Source organism: Pteropus medius, unplaced genomic scaffold (assembly GCF_902729225.1).
Source record: "Pteropus medius unplaced genomic scaffold, Ma_sr-lr_union100, whole genome shotgun sequence".
Lineage (NCBI taxonomy): Eukaryota > Metazoa > Chordata > Mammalia > Chiroptera > Pteropodidae > Pteropus > Pteropus medius.
The window spans coordinates 23,644,687-23,657,742 of record NW_024349801.1 but is presented as its reverse complement, the minus strand read 5'-3'; the positions used below and the strand labels follow the sequence as shown (position 1 = coordinate 23,657,742).

The following is a 13,056-nucleotide window of genomic DNA, read 5'->3' as shown; positions in this document are numbered from 1 at the left end:
AAAGCTACTGATTCTTAATTTCCTTTTGGCAAGACAGTGTTGTCCTTCCAGACTGATTTTTGAGAAACCTCTCTGCTTGCTGAGACTCTGACATGTTTATAATAAAGTGTCTAGATGAAAGTTTATATCTCCTGGTCACTTTCAGTTGAATGTATCAACTGGAAATGTCCTTAATGGAGAAAATGCTTAAAAACACATACTTGAACTTTGAAAATAGTTTTTTTTTTTTTTTTGTCTACATAATAGTTTTATGTTTATTCAACTATAAGTAAATAGCAGAGTTAACACCACATTTAACAACTCCAGGTCAGCTTCTCTTATACCAAAGAAGAAAGATTAGTTTAACAGGCACAGATCTAAGGATTTCTGACAACCTCTCACCAAGCTCTGCAGCTCATCTAGACTGTCATGCCTCAACAGGAAAGCTACTCTCCTATTGCTTTTTTCCAGTACTGCTCTTTAAAGGAGCCAGAGCGGGGCACTGACACATAGTAACCAATTCAAGATGTACCATATTGGGGGTTAGTGGGCATGCAGATCTCTGGTCGTTTGGTGAGAGACATGGCCATGGAAACACATTCCAGAGAGCACGGTCATGTGCAATTCTGGACTGAAATTCACAAAGGCAGAAGCAATGAATCTTTTCTTTTTTTAACCTCCCTTAAAGGTTTTTGATGCTCTGCTCTATTATTGTAGATCTGTTCTTCTTACCTAAATGTTTTCTTCTTTGAATTCTGGGTTGCTACTCCTTATATTAACAATCTGATGACCCTGAAATAGTACCAAAATATCCTCCAAAATAGAGTTCAAATTTGATCAAAACATAAACCAGGTGTGTAACCCTGTACAACTGTAAAGGCTAGGCAGAAGGAAAAGTCATTCTAAACCACCATCTGCTGAGGTCTCACCTGTGAGAGTGGAAACAACGAAGAGAAGAAATCTACATGCATCACTGAACTTGAGAACACTGCTTGAGACCACTGGGGAGATTTCTGTCTCCGAGCTTTCACCTGCTTCCCAGACAGCTGTTCACAGAGTTTGGGCACATAGCCCTTCCATTCCACTTGGTAACGTGTGCCAGCCACCGGGAGCCTGAACTTGTACTTTTCATGGAAAGATGCCACCTTGAATTTGCCATGGTGGCTTCCAGATCGGTTGCTGAGAATGGGCTTCTCACATTTCAGTGGTCTGTCCTGCTCATAAACCAGCCAGACAGTGGGGAAGGCCTGTGCCCTTGGAAGGCCCAGAGCCCATACTCAGAGAGTATGACTGCTGATGTCATTGGCCTTCATGTTGGACACCAGAAGATGGTGCCATTCCTGTATTTGGGGTTCTTCCTGCTGGGAGCATCCAGGTTTGTCAAGACCAAGGTGTAGAGTTTAACTGGATCAAGGCCATCCCATGCAATACTGGTGGACTGGTTCTTAACCTGGGCAGGTGTCAGCACTTTGCCCAGCTCTCATGAAAATAGTTTGAAGGTATCTAGATAGGATGATAAATAGAAGCACAGTTCTCTTCTTTCTAGCAGTAGAATGCCTCCAGCAAGGGTGGCCACCAAAAGAACTGTGTTTGAAATAAATGCTGTATTCCTCTGCTTCCCTTTTAAAAATCAGACTCATGTTCTCAATGCGAAAAGATCAAAAGGTCTTCCTGAGCAAATGTTTGGCCAGCTGTTTGGTGCAATATCACCGGGAAGTGTGCTTTGCATATCTTTTAAAACTTAGGTGAATCCTGGCTTTCCTCCCAATCTAAGAATTGTCATGATAATCTAAAATTTCTCTGAATAGTCTATCTCCCTCAAGCTTGATGCCCACTTCTAAGAGAGACTTCTTACTGCCTCTCATATTTCAGTTAGGACAATGAATTGCATAAAACTCACCTAAATACATTATTTTCCACCAGATGCTGTCATTCACTCCATAATGTATTATGGCTTGGGAAAATAAGATTCTGCTAAATGAATCTAGTCTTGACTTAATCAATTTTATAATCTATAAAATGGGATTACTAGACATGACAGAGGTCTGTTAGTATTATGCTATGTTCTGACATCACAGAATTTAATGAGCTAGTTCCAGAATATATAGATATATATACACACATACATAAATACACATATATATACACACATACACATATATTTGTGTGTGCATGTGTGTGTATATATCATCTAGACATAAGCTGGACATTGTGGAAGCCACATTAATCTTGATAGTCAAGGTAAGCAGTTTGTAGTCATTTGGCAAGAGGTCTATCAGAAGACATTTTCTCATGGAATTTTTTCCCTCCTCCTACAAGAGGAGACTTTGTTTTAAAACAGAGACAGGGAGAGTGGTATTATGTTGGAAAATTCTTTCTGGTTCTATAACTGCTGTAGCCTGGAATATAATTTGCAACTCAGCTATGAACCTTTGAATGTATAAAGCCTCCATTGACACAGTTAACTGTGATAAAGACCTCGTTCATATTATCTTGCTAATAACTTAATCCAAATCTTTTATATTTCTCTGACCAAATTTCCACAGTTTTTAGAGTGCAAATGTACTTGGAGAAATTGCTTATGTCTTTCTCAAAACTGTGATTTGCAAGAAGAAAATATTGGTGTATATGAAATCATTTATTTAATTAACTCGATTAAATGTCTAAAATGATAGGTCAGTTAAGATATATTGAGTAACCTCACTCTATAGAGCGTCCTATCAAAAGCACGGAAGGTTCCAAACAGAGAAGAAGCAGACCTTGCTCTGGAAAAATTTATAATCTATTTAGGAAAACCAGCCTAACAAATAAGAAAAGCTTTAATACTTGGCAAGAGGGAGAGAGAGAGACAGAGAGATAGAGAGAGGAAGCAATTGAAATGGGATAGAGTAAGACCCTAAGTGATAAAGAGATATAAAATAAAGGTAATTAAAGACAAGTGGACTTAATAGATAAGCCTTCAAAGAAGAGGTGAATTTTGAATACAATTTTGATAAAAGAGTAAGGGAGAAAATTTTTAAATGAGATAAATAGCTTTCACAACTAGAGACATAGATGGAAAATTTTGAACAGAGAACAAGGATTTTTTTCTTAGCCTGAATAAATAGCACATTCAGAAACATAGTAGAAGCCCTTTCACCTGACATATACTGGTTGGTTAATCAAAAAAAGAACATTAAAAATAGGAATCATAAAATATGGAACACATACACCTTATACATTTAACATAAAGCTTATAAATGTACACTTGGTCACAGTTTTTTCAACATAAAGACAGTGTGTTTTCTTAGAGTCGGATTCTGTTGATTCTTTCTTCTTTATAATGACTCTCTCGCATTAACCACATGCACATGTATTATTCTCAGTTTCCAGTTCAGTTCCTTAGAAGCAAGAATGGAACCCTGAAACATTTGCTAACCCATCTGAGTATACTCTCCTGCTGTGGTTCTCATTCTCCTCTTCCAAATGTTTATAATGATCTCATCTACGCAAAATTTGAAACCTGATTTTTTGAGACACACCTTTTCAAAACATCTGTGTAGTTTCCCTAATAACAATTCTCTTTATTCTCATATTCATATTTAATTGGTTAATTTATTTTGATTCAGTTATATGCTGTAATAAAAACAACTATATTAGTGAGTTTAGGAACATATATTAGGAACATATAAGTGACTATTGGAAAACAGTCAATTCATTTTATGAGAGTAGAAGTATATGAGCTTATTAATGATAACCTGCTGAATAAGAAAATTCAGCACATAGAGGGTCTCATTATACATAGAGATGAATGATATGTTAAGTCAGTTTAATAAAGATCAGTTAATAGAGAAATATTGTATTGCAATATTTCTGTAATTGTAATAAAATTATGAAGGGAGGCTCAAAGATGACTGGATTTCGGAGTAAATTGAAAGTGACTCTAGAACTTGCGGTCAAAATAGCTGAAAGTTATTATATATCACCCATGACTCTAATCCCTAGTGATGATATAAATAAAATGCAGTGAAAAAACAAGTTAAACATCTTTGTGGCCCAGAAACATAACAGAAATGTAAAACTGTGAATTAAGCCAGGCTGAAGCTACCAGCCTGCTGGGCTCAGGGCCAAACATTCTTTTAGTAGATTTTACACTTTGAACATCTGGTACAAACCTTATTGTAGCAGAGAATCTAGACTATGTCTACATGGTAAAAATTACAATGGGTTACGGTGGATTTACAGTCTCCAAAATGTACCATTTTAGAGCACATCCATAGGTTCTACCAAAAACTTGGGCAGTCAAAGAAGTGGCATCGTATTCGTGGCTTTGCTCATTACTGGAAACAGCAAATAAGTGCAATTTCTATTTTTGAGCGCATCCACGAATCACCCTAACTAAAGGCCCCATTCTGTGTTGTTATTCTTACTCAATTCTGGAGTGACACCTATATGATAGTTCCTAAAACCAATCTAATCCATGCCCAGGCTCAGGGACACACTAGCCACACCTGTGGCCTTGGAGATGCTCCAATAAAAGTCACTGGGAAGGTGATCTTTCTCTAATAGGGGTGAATTGGGGCCTTTTTGGAAGATTTCAAAGCGGTCTATCAAAGAGGGTGTCATGGAGTTTGTTGTAAATAATTTTTTTTTTTAGCAGAGGAAAGATAACATAATAGTTATAACCACCTTTAAAAAGATAAAGCATATAATTTTATGCAAATGATAAGTAATGTGATATTAATGTTAAATTAGGGGAAAACTGAATTGTAAACCTCAACATTTTACAATAAACTTATAGCCATCGTGAAGAAACCTCCTGAGGCATACCTAATGAGACAGTGAGGAACATACGGGCTAACTCCTCTTATAAAACTTTGTCCTGCTTGGCCCCTCTCTGTTAATTCATTCAGTGAAGAGGTATTAAATGTTTGATCTGAGCCAGAGACTATGCTTGAGTTTAGAGAAGACAAGCGTGTGAATAAGACCTTGTAAATGTCCTGAGAATATTTTGTACTGCTTTTTTCCTTAGTAAGGGAATAGTTGATGAAATAAAGAGAGAAGAGTTGATAAATTACTGCTGCTTGCTCTCGATATAACATTACTAGATTAACATAGCAAAAGAGGCACTGGAATAGTATTATTAGATAAACTCTCTTAGAAATAAATGATTATGTGATGATTGGCTCACTGAGGCATTTTATGCTAATGGAGACTTCTTTAAAAGTATAAACCATGTCAACATTTATAGAGCTGTTATGAGACCCCTTTAAGTGCTGCTCAACTGCCCAGGTAAAATACAGACATGGCTAAGACATGGTTTCTGTCCTCAGAGAGCCCACAGTTTGCTAGATGGGACATGAGAAAAGCATGTGATCAAAAGGACAGCCCTCTGTTTGTACTTAACTCTTCCTTGTTGTAGTACTATTTGGTGATGACAAGTGACATTCGCCTGGTTCTAATTTTTATCTCTCAAAATGATCCTGAAGACAACCTACCATCTGTGCTTGAGGAGACAGAGAATTTTTTCTCAGTCCCCTGGTATTCAACAGCTCTGATTCAACTAAGTAATTTTAAATTGATTCCGTTTCCTGGGACATGGAAGATCTTGATTCCCTAAGGTCAAAGAGGCAAGGTCCTAATCTCTTCATTTATGACTCAGCTCATCTGAGGAGAGTTGTGGGCAAGGGCTTCTAGCAGTTTCTGATTCATCCTGGTGATTCATTAGCTCAGATGGCACTCATGGAAGATATGGTAGGATGTCAGGTAATAGTGCCTTCCATGCAGAGGGGAATGGGCATAATTAGTCTCTAACGCCTCCGATACCCTGGCTTCTAGTTGACTTTTAAAGTTGTCAGTATTGACATTTCTTAAGGAGGTATACTCTTCCTCTTTGAGATTAGGCTTTTATTATTTTCACATCTGGCACTGGAAGAGGCTCAGAACTCACAACACTATTATAATTTATTGAGTGCTTTCCTTGTGTTAGAAAATGAGCTAAATGCTTTACTTGTTTTATCACACAAGAGCCCATGAGTTCAATATTGTAGTTATCTCCATCTTATAAGATAATGAAAATTGAGGTGCAGAGAAGTTAACCAGTTGTCCAGTCTACAGACCTCAGGGTTAAGCTTGGTACTCACACTCTGCTCTGTTTGATTCTAGAGACAAAACTTTTACCTGCCAAGCTATACTGAATGGTCTCTTGCATGCTAAGAAATTTTAGCACACTTTAAATTTCTCATAACATTTTACTTTTGTTTTCAGAATCATCTCTATGGATCTTATGACCTAAGTTCAAGCTCCTGTTCCCATGAAGCACGTGCATGCGTGTGCGTGCGCGCGTGCACACACACACACACACACACACATAGAGTATATTTTCACAGTTTCATCTATAATAGGCTCAGTTATTTCATATACCCAATTTCATTTTTGGCTGGGCCTTTAAATGCTTTTTAAATGTTAATAATTCCAGGGAACTTCACAAAATGGTTTAAGACCAAAGTCACAGGATTTGTTTTCCAACAAATTAGAACAGGCAACTGCCAGCTTCCACATAAGGTCCCCAAGAGGTAACAGCAGTTGTATCAAAAGAATAGAAAAACCAGTGCATGTTTAGCAGTGTGTGAAAGGTGCTTTTAAATAGATTTGGAAAACAAAAAAACAAACAAACAAAAAAAACCCCAAATATTTGCTGCCTTTCTAGTGCTATTCATTAAGCGCTCTCTTGTTCTGAGCTGAGAAGCTTGGTTCTTTTTCCACTTCACCTTTCCCTTTCCCCTGAAACATCTTTATCAGCTTCCTGCTCTTCCATCTGTTGGAAGTTCCTGTTTTCTTTTGAAATGATTTCTCAGCAAGCTGACCTCTGCAGATTTCATCAGCCCCACTTGCTTGCACACGCTGCGACTCATTTTCACTAATTTGTGCAATGAGCAGTGAGCAGAGGCCAGCAGAGACACTGCTGCCTGCAAAGGACTAATCAGCTACCAACTGTGGCATATGAGGATGTCTGTGTGGAGAGCTCCAACAGCCTCTATGCCTCATGCCTAGAAGCTCCTCCCTCTGAGTCTCCCACCCCTAGGTTTTGATCTTTAGTAAGTGGTGTAAAAGCAAACATCTCTAGCCCTGAGTCAGGCTCGCACTGCCAAAAACATGCACAGGAGTGTGTAGTTATTTTCTTATTTATCTATTTCAAAATTAACATTCGACTACTAAAGTTTTTTTTTTTTTTAAGAAAGAAAAAGAAGCATGTTTCCTCTACTTCTGGCAGATCATTTGTTGTTTTTCTCACCCCTCCTGCTTCTCTCGGGTGTATTTGCAAAATGAGCGAAAGCTTATTTCTAGCAGAGATATTTCATGGCTTAGTTTCTCATCAAGATGATAAATCAGACTGGGTGCCTGAATAATTACATTCATGGAGCTGGACTGTAATTTTTTACTGCAGAATTCACGAGGCAGCGTTCCGACTTATTATATACAACACTTTTCATAACTCATGCAAATACTGCATCCAACTTTTGGATAGATAAAGGGGTATTTTTAGGAATTTTCATCAATACTTAATAATGCAGTTTGCACTACAAACAAAACATTGCAATGAAGAATTCAAGAGCGAACGAGTGTCATTAAGTCAAGTAAGGGCCTTCATACACCTGGTTTCCATTTACACTATCTTGTCTCAAGGCACGTGAATATACATTTTGACATAGTCGTTATGTTGTTCTTTTCTGCTACAAAGGCAACAAACATGGTCTTCACCCTGGAAACTGGGAATACTGAATTCCATTCCAATTTCCATAGCCAAATTGCGTGTGAATTTGTAAAAATTAGTTTCTTTTTAGAGAAAAGCACCACCTGGCCTCTACTTTCTCTGAGATCATTTTTTTATAGCCTGCTTTGGTTTTGTCAGAGAAATGTATCTGTGTTCCTATGCATCTGAACTCAAAGCATACAGATCCAGAAATTTTAGCTTACCTATTATACCTGCTCACTCCCCCGAAGGAAAAGATTCGTGGACATTAGAACTACAGAAATAAAATATTTTTAAAAAGAGAACTGTACAATTAAGGTGGAGGCTAGAGAGCAACCTGAACCCCAAAGCAAAAGACATCTGCTGCAACAGGGCATCATTTTTAGCCCTCTGCTTCCAAGGAGTTAAGATAAGAAATAGGATGAGCTGTGTAGCACATATTGTATCAGCAAGGGCTTTTGACAGGGATTGAATAATGATTTGAGCGCAAGATTTGGTCTCAAAGCCCAAATTCGAAATAAGGCCTACTTCTAGCTAGTTGTGTAGCATTAGGCGAGTTATTTAATTTCTCTGGGCTTCAGTTTTCTTCTCTATAAAGTGGACTTGATAATGTATACATCACAAGTACTGATAAGGATTAAATAGATATATTACATATGTAAAGCCCATAGTACAATACCTGGCATAGAATGATATCATGTATCAACAAGTTTTGATGCCATTATGTTCAAGGGGTTCCACATCTGGTGGAGGAGATAAAATATCTACACAGATAACTATAATTTATAGTAAAATAACTTACATATCCTAACAGAGGTAAAGATAAGAGGCAACAGGGGAAGCTTCCAACTGGGGATAGGGGCTGGGGGGAATCAGTTATAACTCTCTGGGGAAGGTCTGAAGGGTGGAATTAAGAGAAAGCTAAGCAGCAAGAAACATTATAAACTGTACTAGTCCAGGTCCTTCGAGAAGCATTCACCAATATGAGATTAAACATGTGAAGATTTTGTTAAGAGAAACACCTGTGAGTAAAAATGAGATAGAGAAGGGAGAGGCTGAATGAAATATCAAACCTTAGTCTAATACTGGCCCCAGAGAAAGAGAGAGGGAAAAAAGGACCTAGACTAAAAGCCCAGCAAGGCTGTCAGGGAGTCCCGCAGCCAAAGTTGGCTGTTAGTGGAGGCTGTTTCTCCCAGGCTGGGACCTGCCTTAGTAGCTCTGCCTGCTCAGTCATTGACTGGCAGTAGCCTGTGGGGAGCATGGCCACTAGGCAGGCTGGTGCTGGGTTTCAGGGGCAGCGGCTAGGTGTCTTAGTTACACTCCTAATAGTTGGAGGTCTGTCAGGTGTGTTCTTATGGCCGCCTCATCAGCAGTGGCACAGAGGCTAGAAATTATGGGTAGTTTTATCTAGAGTTAAACTACCCTATAGGGCAGATGGGCTTGGGTATGTTGACAGGAACAGAACTCGATTTAATCAGCGGATCTGCCATTTACTAACTCTGCGGCACTGGGCAAGTTATTTAATCTCCTAAAACCTGTTTCCCCATCTGTAATAGGTATATAATACAGTAAGACCCTGACAACATTGTAGTAAAGAGTAAGATAATTTGTTATAAAATGTTTAGAACAGTGTTTACCTAAGTTCTGCTACTTAGAACACTAGTAAGCAGTCAATAAGTATCATTATTGCCATTATTTAAAATTCTGTATTACTGTTTTAAAGGTTGTTATTATTATGTGGTTGCACTAGGGCTCCCTGGGAACAAAGCAGAAAAGTGGGTTCGAAAGGGAGGACTCTTTCAGATATCATTTCCTGATCAAGTTTATTGATTATATCACTCTAAAAAACTATTAAGTTCTAGAGAATGTTAAAAGCAAACAAACAATAAATAAATATCAGTGAAAATTATCCTATGGACTTTACAGGCATACTTTAAGTTGTTTTTATATAGACATTTTTTAATGCTTGCCTGAGTCTGTTTCCTTATTATTTACATCTCTCTTTGTTTCAAAAAGAATTTAAGGAAGCTTACAAGATGTACAAAATTCACCATGGTATAAATTAAAATTAGAACCAAGTGAGAAAAGAAGGCAGAGTGGAGGCATAACAGGGACCCTGGAATGAGCATAAACCCACATAGTATAAAAATCTAGACACTTGTCACATTGGGCTAGACATTTAGCTCCAGATTTTCTAGGTAGAACCTAATTAGTTACAAAGTCTATCCAATAAGAATCTGCCATTTGCTTAGGTGAGACATAATTGTTTGATATAAAACCCATCAGATAAAAATCGGTTTCCTCAGAATAAGCACAAAGATTATTTGATAGAAAAATGAGAAGCAATTTTTTCTACAAGTCCAAATAAGGCACCTGTAGTGACCTAACAAATATTTCAGCATCATCCTTACCACAGACACCATGAATTCTATACAACCTAATTCTTATGTTCTTAGGGGAAAGTTATTTAGCATCTCTGCCTCAGATTCCATATCTGTGAAATGGGAATAATATAAGTATCTACTTCATAGAATTGCAATGAGGGTTAGATCAGTTAATGTATACATAAAGTACCTAGAAGTGTCTGGCACATCTGAAATGGTTTATGAAGGTTTGTTATAAAGGAGGCTGTGACGTTTCATCAAGCAAAACGCGTTGCTCTTTGTGAACGGGCACTTCTTCCATGTTCCACACTTCACTTTCGGCCTATGGGAAGGAGTGGACTCTCTAGAGAAAAAAAAAGAAAAGACATCACTGAAATTCTTTAACACAGTTATCCCATTTCCAGGAGCCAACTCCCTTCTCCCAAATCTAAAATATAAGATGATTAAATGTACTTAGAGGTTGAGTTTTTGGTAAAGGAACTGGGAACAAATCAATGTCCAACATAAAGTAATGATGAGATAACTTATGCTATGCTGACTGTATATCCATTTAAATTATTATTGTGGGGGAAAAAAAAGCAACATGAAAAATAAAAAGTGTTTTATTCTCCACCCAGTTGTCTAGGCTGGAAGCCTGGGAGTCACTTTTTAGTTCTTCACTTTTTCTTTTCTCTGTATTTGACTCATTAGCAAGTATTCTTGGTTCTGCCTCCAAGATTTAGTCCAAATATATTCAATTTTCTTTTACTTCATTGCTACCATTATCTTCGAATGGACTTTTCCAACTGCTTCCTCTGCTGGCCTCTCACAGCAGCCAGAGTGAGCTTCGATAAACATATTTCATATCAGATCACTCTCTACTTAAAACTCTTCAGTTATTTTTCCACAAGCTCTGTAAAATGATCCTTATATACTCTTTTCTGTCAGCTATTCCCATAGTAATGGTAGCCCAAAATTCAGTGGCTTACAACAATGATTATTTAATCTTGCTCAAGCATCTGCAGATCAGCTGGAGTTTGGCTGATCCAGGTGGGGCTCAGCTGGACTTGACGCCAAGCTGCATGTTGGATCTATGTCTGCTACACACATCTCTCATCCTTCCGTTACCAGTGGACTACTCAAGACATGTTCTTTCACCACAGTGACAATAGTGCAATGGAGCGAGCCCAACTGTGCAGGCATATTTTAAGCTTTTTTTTGCATCATATTTCTTGACCAAAGAAATGACATGCTGAGGCCAAAGTTAAGGCTTAGCAAAGTAAACTCAGACACCATGAAGGCAAAGCAAGTCACATGGCCAAGTCTAACAACACTGAAATGGGCAAATACATTCATCCGTGGAGATGAGTAGCAAAGAGGAAGTGAATAAGTGCCTAGGAGTATTCTATCATATGCCTTCTCACTTCACCTCAGTTATTTACCTGAAACTAGCCTCATTGATTTTTCCTCACTTCTTCAAACAAGGCAAGCTGTTTTCTACCTCAAGATGTTTGCAAATGTCTTCAGCTCAAGCTCTAGTCTTCATAGAGCTATTCTTTCTAATTTTAATTTAAAAGTCAGTTCCTCAGAAAGGTCTTTCCTGGAGACATTAGTAGAAAGTTAACCTCCTGTGATTCTTTCAGTATCTTTCTTCCTTCACAGCATTTATATCAGTTTATTACCTTTGTTTTCTTTTGGGGGGATCTGTTTCCCCTACTAGACTGACTCTTCCGCCTTTATTTTCCGCATTGTCTAAGATGTTAGCTTCTCTTAGTAATTAATAATGAAGAGGTAGGGGGTGGGGTTACAGATGAGAAGCAGAGCCTAGAACTGCCGAAGGTGCACATGCAGCTCAAATTCTGTTTTTATTCACTTCATTCTCAAGAGAACTCCTGGCTCTGGTAGGAGCTTTCTTGCTTGAATGAGACCCTCATTTCTTTTTGCTCTGCTTTCTTTTCTGAATGTATTTTCTCTTAAGTTGTGAGATACTCCCAAGTCCTCAACTAGACAGCGGCTCTTGCTTCTCCTCATAAAATCTTTCCCCAAATAAGCTGTTGGTAACCTCACTCAGCCAACCAGCCCTCCTCTGCTCTCTGAACCGCTCCCTAGTCACATATACACTGGAAGAGCCAAAGCCACACAGCCAGGTCTCTTGTCTACCAATAAACTCTTTCTTATGATGGAAGACATTCTGGGTCCTAGATTAGGTAGCCTAAAGTTTATACCAAAGGCTTCACTCAAATAAGTACAGAACGGACAGTAATGAGTCTTCCAGTCTTTCTGCTAGACATTATGTGATGGTCATAAGGATCAATCCATCTGACAATTGCTCGTATTACTGGTTAAAAGACAGTGTCAAGCAGACTGGAGAAAGGTGGCTCTGTCTAACTGGAGTGCTTTGGTTTCCAGTTGGCTGAATTGTATATAAACTCATACTGATTGGAATGACCTATCAACACTAAATTGAACTGCACATTTCACAAAGAGGCCCAAGATGAAATCTGGGGACAGAAACAACTATTGATTTTTTTTTTCTTTGCAAGAGTAGTGAAACTAGCTATTGTATGGTTTCTACACACATGCATTTTTGCTGAATATTTCTTGTGGGAGTATCCACTGAAGTATGCAAAGGTCATTAGAAAAAAGCTAGTTTTTTTTTTGTTTTTTTTTTTTTTAAGAAAGAAAGTTAACTTTGAGAGCTGGCACATTTTTAGAAAAGATAGACTTTTACAGCACTAACCATTCAAATTCACATTCTTTCCAAGTCTTGTTGCCCCAATATCCTTCTTTTTGTAGATGTATTTACCCCTAACAATGCATCTTAAAATCACTGCCTTTGTTTCTGGGCTTACACTTAATTTTCAATACCCGCCTCCTTTGCCTACTATTTTATCCAGTTTTTTAAAAAAGAAAGTTTGTAAAACTACTTTCACTAAAAATGTCTCATTCCTTGTTCATTTAAGGCATGATTCCCACCAAACC

The 13,056-nt window shown here is 38.0% G+C and overlaps 1 pseudogene; it reads right to left on the bottom strand.

Moving 5' to 3' along the window:
• Positions 1 to 881: 881 nt before the first annotated feature.
• LOC120622823 (phosphatidylethanolamine-binding protein 1-like) overlaps positions 882 to 13,056 on the bottom strand; it is an 83,712-nt pseudogene continuing 71,537 nt past the window's right edge.